Source organism: Pelmatolapia mariae, linkage group LG6 (assembly GCF_036321145.2).
Source record: "Pelmatolapia mariae isolate MD_Pm_ZW linkage group LG6, Pm_UMD_F_2, whole genome shotgun sequence".
In the NCBI taxonomy this organism is placed as follows: Eukaryota; Metazoa; Chordata; class Actinopteri; order Cichliformes; family Cichlidae; genus Pelmatolapia; species Pelmatolapia mariae.
In genome coordinates, this window is record NC_086232.1 from 40,448,628 (window position 1) to 40,459,989 (window position 11,362).

Sequence of the window (11,362 nt, forward strand, 5' to 3'; positions counted from 1 at the left end):
GGTTTCACCCAGCTGATTTCTCACTACTCGGTTTAACCATCAAACGGTGTTTCATGTGGTCCCCAGCTCTTCATGAGCTGGAAGTCTACAGCCATTAAATATTAACTGTCTGTGTCTCCCTCCTGGAGCAGCTACTGTATACCTGCACCTTGTGGTGCTTTTCAGCTGGATGGCGAGAAAAGAGGCCAAGACAGAAATCATATACAGAGCTGCACAAAAGATGAACATAAAGAACACACCTCCTGCGCCTTCCTGGTTGAGGGAAACACCGTGTGTTCAAGCAGATGAGAATCTGTCTGCATTAGAGTGACGTGCAGGAATTCTTTACTGGAAACTAAAGAGCTCTATCTACATTTGTCCAGCTCTGTGTCCTCTCTGTGCTGGTCTCTCACCTCTGCAGAACTGTCCCACTGTTAACCTCTTTAAGTGTAATGTGAGGGTTCAATCTGTGAGTCAAAGAAAAATATCCTCAAAGTTTTCAAGGACAATCCAGAATCAGAAATCAATGTGCTGAAATTATATCTAATTTCCAGAAGAGGAGAGAGATCTTTTCTTAACTGTCATGGCCCTGGATATCCCAGTGGATTCTTCTTGTTTCTCCCCCCAATTTTGATGTGTGTAGTGTTGATCGTGGGCTCGACTCTTCCTGAGTCTATTCACCTGTGGCTCATCACCCACCTGCAGCGGATGAACAATCACGGCCCTTTTTAAGGCCGGGGTGGACAACCATTCATCGCTGGAACGTTGACCTACATCGTTAGTGAAACCCTGGCTTCTCTCTTGTTGACTTCTCGTACTTTTCCTTGTGACTTCCCTCAGTGACTGTTCGTTTTCCTTGCGTGCAGGATGTTGTCCCGTTCGTTGTGTCCCTGGAGTGTGGTGAGAGAGAGAGTTTCCCCCTCCAACCGTGAGCGTGTACGTGGATATTGAGGACTGGATGTTTGGACTTGCTATAACCTGGATCTTCCCCCAGATTAACCCTGTTCATCTGTGTGCCCTGTGGTTACCTCTTGTCTGTAAATAAACATTCTCCAGCGAGCACCGCCTCTGAGTCTGCTTACCTCCATCCGATGTGATATTAACAGATATAAATCCCAACACTAGCTTGGATATCAAAATACTAAAATGCATCACTTGTCACAACACATCATGAGTCTTTTGAGCATTTTCTAATCCAACGCCGCAGTCAACAGATTAACATTTTTCCAGCTACCTCCAATTACATGAATGTTTATATCTACTACAGGATATAAACATATGTAAGGGAAGCAGTGTCCTTGTAATGAATCTGAACCAAGTGGCAACCACTGAGGTTGAACAATGAAGCCAACTCCTAAATACCAGAGCCTGCAGTTTCTCTAATGGTCACTGTGGTATCATCCACTGGTTTGTGAAGTCCTGTCTGACTTCCAGGGCTAAAAAAAAATGTCAGACAATTCCAAAAACTGCCACAAAAAGTGTCCTCAGCTTAAGTCACTGAAAAGAGGCCTACTGGCAGCAGAGCAGCTGATTTTGCAAAGGACAATAAAACTGCAATGTTAGAAAAATGTCAAGAGGTTAAACACACAATACAGGCTGAGAGTAACAAATCAGCAGTAACAGGAAAACAGGGTACAGTAGTTCAGTTTTAAAAGCACTGCATGAATATTTGTGCACTGTAAGACGGGGAAAGAACTCCTTTATTAATAAAGTTTAGCCTGTTTGAAACCAGAAAGGTCAACAACAGAGTATAACACTCATTTAGAGTCGGGGGAATCTGATTTAGATCTGCAAAGACAGTTGTAGTTTTTATGCCGTCAGTTGCACTTACTGATGGTGTTTAACACTCTGAGAGCAAGTAAATAATAAATATAAAAATATAGTTCAAACAGACACTTGGTCTACATGAAAATTTGAGATCAGACCCAGAAGTATAAAGACTTAACACACCGTTAGACCTTAAATCCTCCTATAGTCCATCCACTCGAGGTCCGAGGGATCTTCAAGGAATGGTGGTGATATTTTCAAGAAAACTGATGAGTACGCTGTGATGTACCCCAGTAAACATCCGGGAAACTAAGGTTAACCCAGAACTTACACGGTTAAACCCAAATCTGGTTTTTCTAAAAAGTTTTATTGCAGTTTAATACAGAAGTTAAATGTATTGCTGTATGAAATATTTTAAATGAGGATGTGAGAAGGTTTCCGCTTTAGTGAGTGACAATCATTTTGTTTGTCTGTTTGTCTGTAAACTGTAACCAGCTTGAAGGTTTCTGTGTCAGTGTGACTCATCACTACAGTATATGGATCCACTTTGCTTGCATTAGCTGGTAACTTAGTACTCAACCTTTTCATCTAAAAATGGTCACTATCGGCTCCAAAAAACCCCAAAAACAAACCAACAAAAACAAGATGTTGATAGCCTGAATGCCTTTTAAGATGATCAGTTAAACATGTTGCAAAACCTGCAGAACTTAACACTATTAATGAATGTAAAAGCACATTTCTGACACATTGTATTTTCCACTCTCTGTTTTTTACTTTGTTTTCAGCCCCATCAACTCAGAAGGGAAACATCCGACTCTTTCTGCTTTACTCCCTCTATCTTTGATGTTTATTGTGTTGTGTTTACACTGTGGGTTTCTTCATAGCTGCCTGGTTTGGCTGTAGAGGTTTCAGTAGTGAAAGTGGATCCGAAAAGTAAATTTGTGAACTGTAGAGCTCTTCTCTTTGTCTACCAGCAGAAAAAGAACACGCTTAACTACCCATGTCTCAGCACCACTCAGTCTCTTCATTAAGTGAGCATGGTCAATACTAGGATTCTGGATATTGACTCACCTAAATTTTAAAGCAGTACTCATTAGCGCTATTGATGACAAATTGGATTTTCCTGCTATGACACGGCAAAATGTTTATAAGCTGTATAACAGATGCTTTTTGGGCAGAAGCAAAGAGCAGGGCAGGATTTTACTGACATATTACAGTTTGATTCAAATGATTTTTGTCCAGGCTTAATATTTAAAAACCTCCCTTCAGTTATTTCATTCCTCCCTTACTTGATGCATTACTTTTTAATACGATAACTCTTTCTCGGTGATGAGTGTAATAAGTTTCAGCCAAAGCTTGACTCATTTCTCCAAATCGGTAACACTCAGCTGTCAAAAACCTTTTCGCTGCCAAGGCCAGTAGAAGACAAACTTTGTTGCTGTAACAGCTGTATTGGAAACGGAGAGGAAACAAGTCCTGTTTGCAAGAGTGACAAAGTCTGCATAAAGAGGCTGTAGGGGTGAGTTATGGTGACCTAAATTACAAGAGTGTCAACCAGTGGACCACATTTCACATTGTGTATTTGGGAGGTTTGTGTTTTCCATTTAGTTTTGTTTGTTTTCACTTACTTTTCAGTTTATGTACTTAACATACTGCTGGGTTAGGAGTACAGACAAAAAATCCCATCGTTAGGAAAAAGATGAATGGTTTAGGTTAAAATAAATAATGTTTTTATACATGGAGGCTTATTTCCTTGTTTTTCTGTGTGAAGGTCAGTCTGAGACAGTTAAGTGGAATCGCAAGAGATTTCCAGACATTCCTTTGGGATTTGGGTACAACACAAGACCAGAAGAAGGATTTTTAATGGGTCTTTGAGCTACCTGTATGTAGCTAACAGGAGAAACAGACAGGATTCAAGCTGTCTTTGGGTCAGCAGTGAAGTCATTGATGAGGGAGACTTGGAAAAGCTGGCTGGCCTTATGTTCAGCTGCCTCTAGTCATATGAAGATGCACAGCATCAAAAACATTTCATTTAGATTGCTACATAAGCAGAAACTTATGTTCATTTTTATGATTCTGTCCTCTTTGATTTTAATCTAAATTCAATCCAAGCGTTACTAACAAATGTTTCTAAATGTGTGATGCTGCTTGGGAGCATTCATTCATTACAGTATGTTGCTGTGAAGAAGATGCTGACAGTTGTTTGGGGTAAAGTTGCAGCAGAACATTAATATTAGACTCTGGGCCTTTGACTGAAGAAATGTTTTTGGGGTTGTTTTTCAGGACCTCTTCCTGTGATAGCCTTAGGAGACCATCAGATTCCCTCAAACTGTTTTCATCCAAAAGCAGATGTTCTTTGCAAATATGTATGTTTGCTTATGTCACTCAAGAATGGGGATAAAACAGAGTTATGGAGACTCCATGACTGATTTTCATCATTGTACGTAGATTTAACATGACTTTATTAAATAATGTGCTTCGTGCTACCATAGGATGAACTAAAATCATAAAGAAGCTAGCATCAAATTACTGTAAGGCCATTGTGGTTTTCATTTTACAGAGCATAGTGCTTTTGGTTGTGCATAAAGTATTACCAGAAGTGGGTTTAATTAAATTATGTGATGCACTTTAGTCCCGAGAAAGTTGATTGCATTTTGGTGTCCAAACTTAGATCAACCAAACCTGTGTTTAATGAAATTAAAGGATACGTCTGAAACATTTCTATTTTTTTTTTTCATTTTAGCAAATCCCATAAAAAAGTAAAACCGACCAGTTAGCTCGCTTCTTTTAGACTTCTCTGCCCTGTCTATGGCACTCCTTTGTCAGGGCTCCTGGGTCGCTGACCCAGGGTTTTCAGTTTGTTCATGTTCTGTTTATTTTCCACATGTTCATGTTTCCTGTTTTATTATGTTAATGTTGGTGTGTGTGTATTTTGTTCTGTTTCACTTCCTGTGTGTGATTAGCTAGATTAAGTTCAGCTGTGTACTCACAGGTTTCCTATAATCATTAGGCTGTTATTTAATCCCTGAGTTTCCCTCAGTTCAGGGTCTTGTCATCGTAAATTCCACGTATGTGTTTTTCAGCATCAGTCATTCTGATCAGAAATAGAGAGGGCATAGCCTTATGAAACAGGAAAAGACCGCCGTGTACTCCATTTATTTCAACAAAGTAACTGTATTCTGAATACCACCTTTTTAAACGGTAACTGTAACGGAATACAGTTACTCATATTTTGTATTTTAAATACGTAATGCCGATACATGTATTCCGTTACTCCCCAACACTGTGTGTGTTTAACCTCTGCAGATTTTTCTAACATTGTAGTTTTAGCTTCCTTTCCAACATCAGCTGCTCTGCTGCCAGTGGACCTGTCTATGGTCACATGCGGATGCACCCTGCTGTTCATGTAAGCTGCTCATAACTAGACTGATAAACCCTGAGTTAACTTATACACTTAATAAACACCTTGCCGATGTTAGGGTAAATGAAGTCAGCCAAAGGAAAAATATGCTGCATATGGTGAACTTGCTTTGTAGTACAGGCCTCTGTTCAGTGACCTTAAACTGGTGACACCGACCAGCTAGTGTTCCACAGTGGCTATGGTTGTTTTGTTTTGCCCACCACCATGCTGTTTGTCCAAAGTAAAATGTGACTGTTTTTGGATGAAAAGGGTTTAGTAATCAGTTAACGGTAGCTAGCATGCTTAGCAAACTACATCCATAAACTATATTAGTGCAATGAACAAACAAATACTGTATACCTGCTAAATAAGGTGAAATTACAGACTAATAAAGTGCTAGAATTTCACTCACCAAAACAGGTGCACAGACCTCTGGGATAGTCTGTATACAAATAGTAAGGTATATTATTAAACTGCATAGTATTTGACAGTATGGATTTTCAATACCAGAACAAACATTCACCCCATTCTCACTCCTGACTAGTAACAGAGTAATATTTGGTCACGCGTTGGCGTCACATTGAAAAAGCATTAGCCAAACCCTGCGTTAAATCTGGCATTTTTCACCATGCAGGGAGGTCTGACAGACTTTAACACACGCCCTTCATCTTCTAAACTAAGCGTGAGGTTTTCTTTTTCCTCATCAGAATATTACCCTAAAGGAGACAGGCTTAACATTAAAATATGACAAGGTGAGGTTCCAGGTAATGTGTTAGGCTGGGATGAGTTGAGAGTGACAAAGTGTTTGTTATACCGCAGGAGATTTTTTATTCCACCTTAGTGTCAACTTAGAGAAGTGGTTCTCAAGCTGTGGGCACAAAGCCACTGCAGGTCATGCAAAGAGTATGAAGTGAAACTAACGTGCTACTTTTTTTCTAACTGAGCACTCTAATCCACATAATCTGTTCACACTACATTCAAACTATCCTGCACACACTTGCACAGATGCATTTTGGGGTGCAGTATCTTTCCCAAGCACACTCTGATGTGCAGACTACAGGATCTGAGGACTGACCTACCAAAAAATAAACAATTACACCCAAAGAGTTTGATAACCAATGCTTTAGCTGTTCCAAGACATCACCTTTATCCTACAGTGACACATTTCTATTCCGGTTGGTTCTTACAGTAGTAGGCGGTGTAGTGAATACTACACCTATGGACGATTAGGATCATACAGCACTGCTCACCATCATCATCATTAAAACTTCAAATGAGGGAATATCTTTTTGAGAAACGGTTTTCAGAGTACAGAGGATTGGAAAATCAATGCCAAAGAACAATTAAGCTGTTGTGGGTGCACCTGGTGTCACAAGACCTTATTACTATCATGTAATACCCTCAGTGAGCACTTAGCAGCCCACTTTGGGCCGACATAAATGTCCTTATTTGAGGGTGTGCACAAGGCTGTGTGCAGGTGTCCTCTGGAATTAGTTGTGACTACATGGACACTTCTCCCACCACACTGCAAAGGCACCAGTGGGGCATGGTTTCTCTAAGTGGGCTAGAAAGCTATACTTTCTTAAGATTTCTCTAAAAGACTCCAATGCACAATGCAAGGACGGGTTTACAGTTTAATGAACAGTGACAACTCAAAAATATACTGCAAGGTAAATGGGGAATTGGGCAGGAGTGTAGGGAATCCACTGGTCCAACACAGTTTCCTTATTGTGAAGTCATGTATGAGTTCAGAAGACAGAATACAGGGAACCAAGGGAGAGTTTGCTGATATCTGCGAGTCCTTATATCGAGGCGATTTTAGTTGTTCTAACACTGATCTATTGAAAAACTTTGAAAAATAAGCAGCTAAAATTCACAGGAGGAAGTGCTGCTAAACAGGCTACTCATAATAATTGCAGGCTTCATAGACGCAACATTTAGTTACACTTCTAGGGAGGTGCACATCAGGTGACAGTGTAGGCTACATCATAGGGTTTCAGAAGTTGTACAGCTTAGATTTAACAGTGAAATATAAAACCTCCAGCATGCTCTATCACACCTGGGAGCAAGAGAAAGAAAGAGAAAGACAGCACGCCATCAGTCTACCATAAAATGCCCCCTGGCTCATATGTCTGTGACCTTAGTAAACACTTCTCTGATGAGTTTATAATTTCAGCTACAACTTTCATGTCTTAATGGATGATTAATTATGGTCCCATAAGGCAGGCAGGACATGATTTACCTCGTCACCAGACTACTGCTCTGTAATATCCCTCTGTTTTTTATTAGCGGGATATATTTACTGTTATCCTGGTCGTCTTGTGGGATTCTAGACAATAAGCAGGAAATCAAACGTGATGTTCACATTCAGTTTAAAAGTGCTGCTGCTTTATTTACTCTGAGGACAGTGGAAGATATCAACATTTCTCTGAAATGTTTGGAAGATGCAGGAATAGCATTGAGTACATAACTGATGGACACAACCCTTTTCAAAAACAATGCTGTCGCTGCAGCAACATAAAGGGAATTCAGAGAACTCTGTACATAATCCTTTAACTATTCCCCTCGCCATCACAGCACTGAATGGTCTCATGGCACCTCTCTTAGCTTAAATCAACTTATCACCCATGTCACAGCTACATTAACGTGTTCACACAGTACAGTAGTACTGCATGCCGAGGTGAACACGCTTATTAGAAACACATCAGAAGAGATTGTTCCACACTGCGTTCTCTCGTCTTTCTGAGGGGAGCTCCTTTCCTCCGGGTTGCATTTGAAGTGTCTTCTCTGTCTCAATGCTGTGTCACTGCAAACTTCGCGGCCACATGCCTTCTGTTTGGCTTTCACTCCACTGCTGAATCATCGCTTTGATTCGGTTCTTTCTGACTGTTTCCCTCCATCATCTGCCAGCTCTCAATCCCCAGCCGCTGATCCAAGAAAAAGTTGCTGCTTCTCTTCACTTGCTTATGTAATTCCAACTTATTTATATGTTATATTATGTAATTTTTTTTTATTTTTGCTGCAGCAGCAACAGTCAGAACAATATTCCTGCCAATGAAGCTTTATGCAAAGATGAATCACACTGAATCGAACAGTCGTCACGACTAGTGAACAACAGTGTGTTGGTTATTACCATGAGGCATTCATTAAGCAATACACTCTAACTGTCTTTGTGAACTTGGTTTCACTTGCTAACATACACTGAGCAAATTACCAAACTTCATTCAGTTGTAGAAATGTTACTTTTATGATCCATAATTCTTGGATCTTCCTATTTACACAGAACAGATGTCTCATTTAGATTTACACCTGGAGCCATACGATTCAACTGGATTCCCTTTAGAAGCTCACTTCTACATGAATAAGTAGAAAAATAACCCTAGTGGTGTTATCAAGATATCTTAGCTTTTGCTTCAGGGAAGAAAACAGGAGGTCTGCTTTAAAATCCGGGGAAACTGATTTTAAAAGTTATACTCCAAAGTGTGCAAGGAGGTCATGGCTAAAAGAAGCCATTATGCACTTAAAAGTTTTCCTCTCTGTTGCATCGGAGATAAAATTACTTCAGTGACAGCACTGACTGAAAATGTAACTGCTTCTACAAACTACGGATACAAGCCAAGAACATGGGAAACAGCATGAAAATATGCAACCGTACTGTGCAGTGTACTGCTTGAGTGTTTATTTATTATTTTTGCACCATTGTTTTAGTCACATTGTGGCTTTGGGGTTTGCAATGTGTGATCAGTTTTCTCAGTTCACAACTTTTCTCTTTCCCAGGACATCTAATACTTTGTCATAGCTGCCGGCATCTCGCAAGTTCATGTAAGCTGCACTCTGGCATCGGTGCAAAGAAACACAGGTCCAGTTCATCACACATGTACGCTTGTGAATACACATATTTTGACCACAATCACAGTCTGCTCCTAAATCTAATCAAGGAGTTTCTATTACCTTAAACTAATTAAGACATATTTGGTGCCTAAACCTAACCATAAATAAAAGAGAAAGTAAAACTTGGAAAACTAAACTGATCACCAGCTCAACTCTTCTCAACTCAAAACAAAACAAAGGTCCCAAACTGCACACAAACCCATCTCCTGGCTGACAAATTTGTGATGGGACCATTATCTCCCAACAATCCCAGCAAAGTATTGCCAAAGCCAGGGGGGGATGCCAAAGGACACCACTTGCCTATCTCTGCAATGCCAGCAGGACCTCACGCAGCAGCAGTGTTTTTTTATTTTTTATTTTTTTGCCCTTAGAGGAGAATGTATTGGGCCTAAAAGGAATCAACAGTTCGATAAAATAATGAAATAAATAAAGAATTTAAGAGACATTCATAAATCCCAGAGTACGAATCCTAAAGGTCTCCGTGAGCCTCAAACCTGTCATTTGTCCTTTTCCAGTATTTATGGCAGTATAACTGTAAATCTTGTAACATTTCTATAAACTTCTGCCTTCATTCTAGATTAGTGTTGAGGGACCTGGCAGCAAAGTAGGTTGCCATACACCACACTGGTGCACCAAGCTGTGCTTTAAACCGGCTGCTCAGCCGGCCTGTTTCACCTTTACAGTATAAAACTCGTTTTTACTGCTTGGCTGTGATGTGATATGACCCTAATATTCTTATCACAGGGTTCCCATAAAGTCTTAGAGTTGATACTTTACACCCCAAACATGGCAAAATTGGACACCCAGAGTCAACTGTCCTGTTTTACTGTGTGATGAAGTCTGAGGTTAGAGTTTAGTGGTATAAGCCGAATGTTTGCCAGCAAGAAGTTTGTGGTTTATGTTCTGTTTTAAGCTTGTTTCTCTTTGAATGTTCACTTTCACTCACTGATAAGGTCTGTGTAAAAATAATATACTCTGTTAAGTTTGGGGAATAGTGTGTTTGGGCATGTTGGGACTTCATATGTTCAGATCCCAACATGCTTCATTTATTGCATGTTGAGATCTAAGCATATATATGACTTTTTGTCCCAGCACCAAAGGACACCACATGTGTATCTCTGTGCTGATCAGCTGGTTTGAGAAAACCAAAAAAAGTATTTGACGCCTTTGAAATAACAACAGTGTTTATCTTAACTGTTGAAAAAAACTTTATTTGTACAAAGTCTTTGTATATTATTACAAATTCCTGATGCATGTGACCAAAAACGTAACAATAAGGAAACAGAAAATCAACACACTACTGATCACTACAATGATCCATGAAGGTGTGTGTGTGTGTGTGTGTGTGTGTGTGTGTGTGTGTGTGTGTGTGTGTGTGTGTGTGTGTACTGTATACCTGTTAATATGCAATCGTCAATTCACAGTTGACCTAATTACTTTGCACATCCCTTGGCTCTGTTCCCAGATAGAGGAAAGGCGAGTGGGCAGGTGTGTGAGGGAGAGAGTGCTAGTTTAATGTGTCACTTATGCTCTCTTGTTCCCAGGAGGCCACATGGAGGGGCGAGGAACCGGCCTCGCTGAATGGCAGATTTGGGCCAATTAAGCCGGAACTGGAGCATGCATACACAAATTCTCACACACACACGATGCAGCTGTAGCTGGAGCACAGGCCTGGCCTGGCCTGACAACACCCTGTGGATACACCCTCCTGTCTGTCCATGCGCACACACAAACACATTTCCCTTCTGTTCCACATCTCACAGGCACTTAAGCAGGTACTCAGCCTGTTTTATCCACATAAACACACACAGATAGATACTGCACACTTTTGTCCCTCCCTCACACACACACACACACACACACACACTGCAGTAATCTTGTCTCTTCTTTCCTCTTGCAACACACATATTTGCTGCAGTACACTTCCAACTTGTGTCCTTTATATGTTCCCTCCCCCCTCTTTTCCACAGGGAAAGCTGATTGATCCAATCCTGCAGATTCCCCTCCTGTGGCAATCTGCTTGGGAATATTTAAATCAAACATTGCCTGCTCTCCCTCTCAGACCTTGACTCTGAACATGAGCTCAATGTCATACAAAGCTGCTAAAGGCTCCAGTACATGTGTAGCCGAATATTCTCCTTTTACTCAAATCCCAACAGTGAGAATGTAACACAGGCGACTTACTCTGCAAGCCATGGAAGTGCATCTGTGTGTATCTGTGTGTGTGTTAATGCGCATTCAAGGTTACTCTCACATTTATAGTGATGTAGACAGGGCAGTCAGGAAATGTGTTTGTGTGTTTTTATTTTGTTTTTGTCATGAATG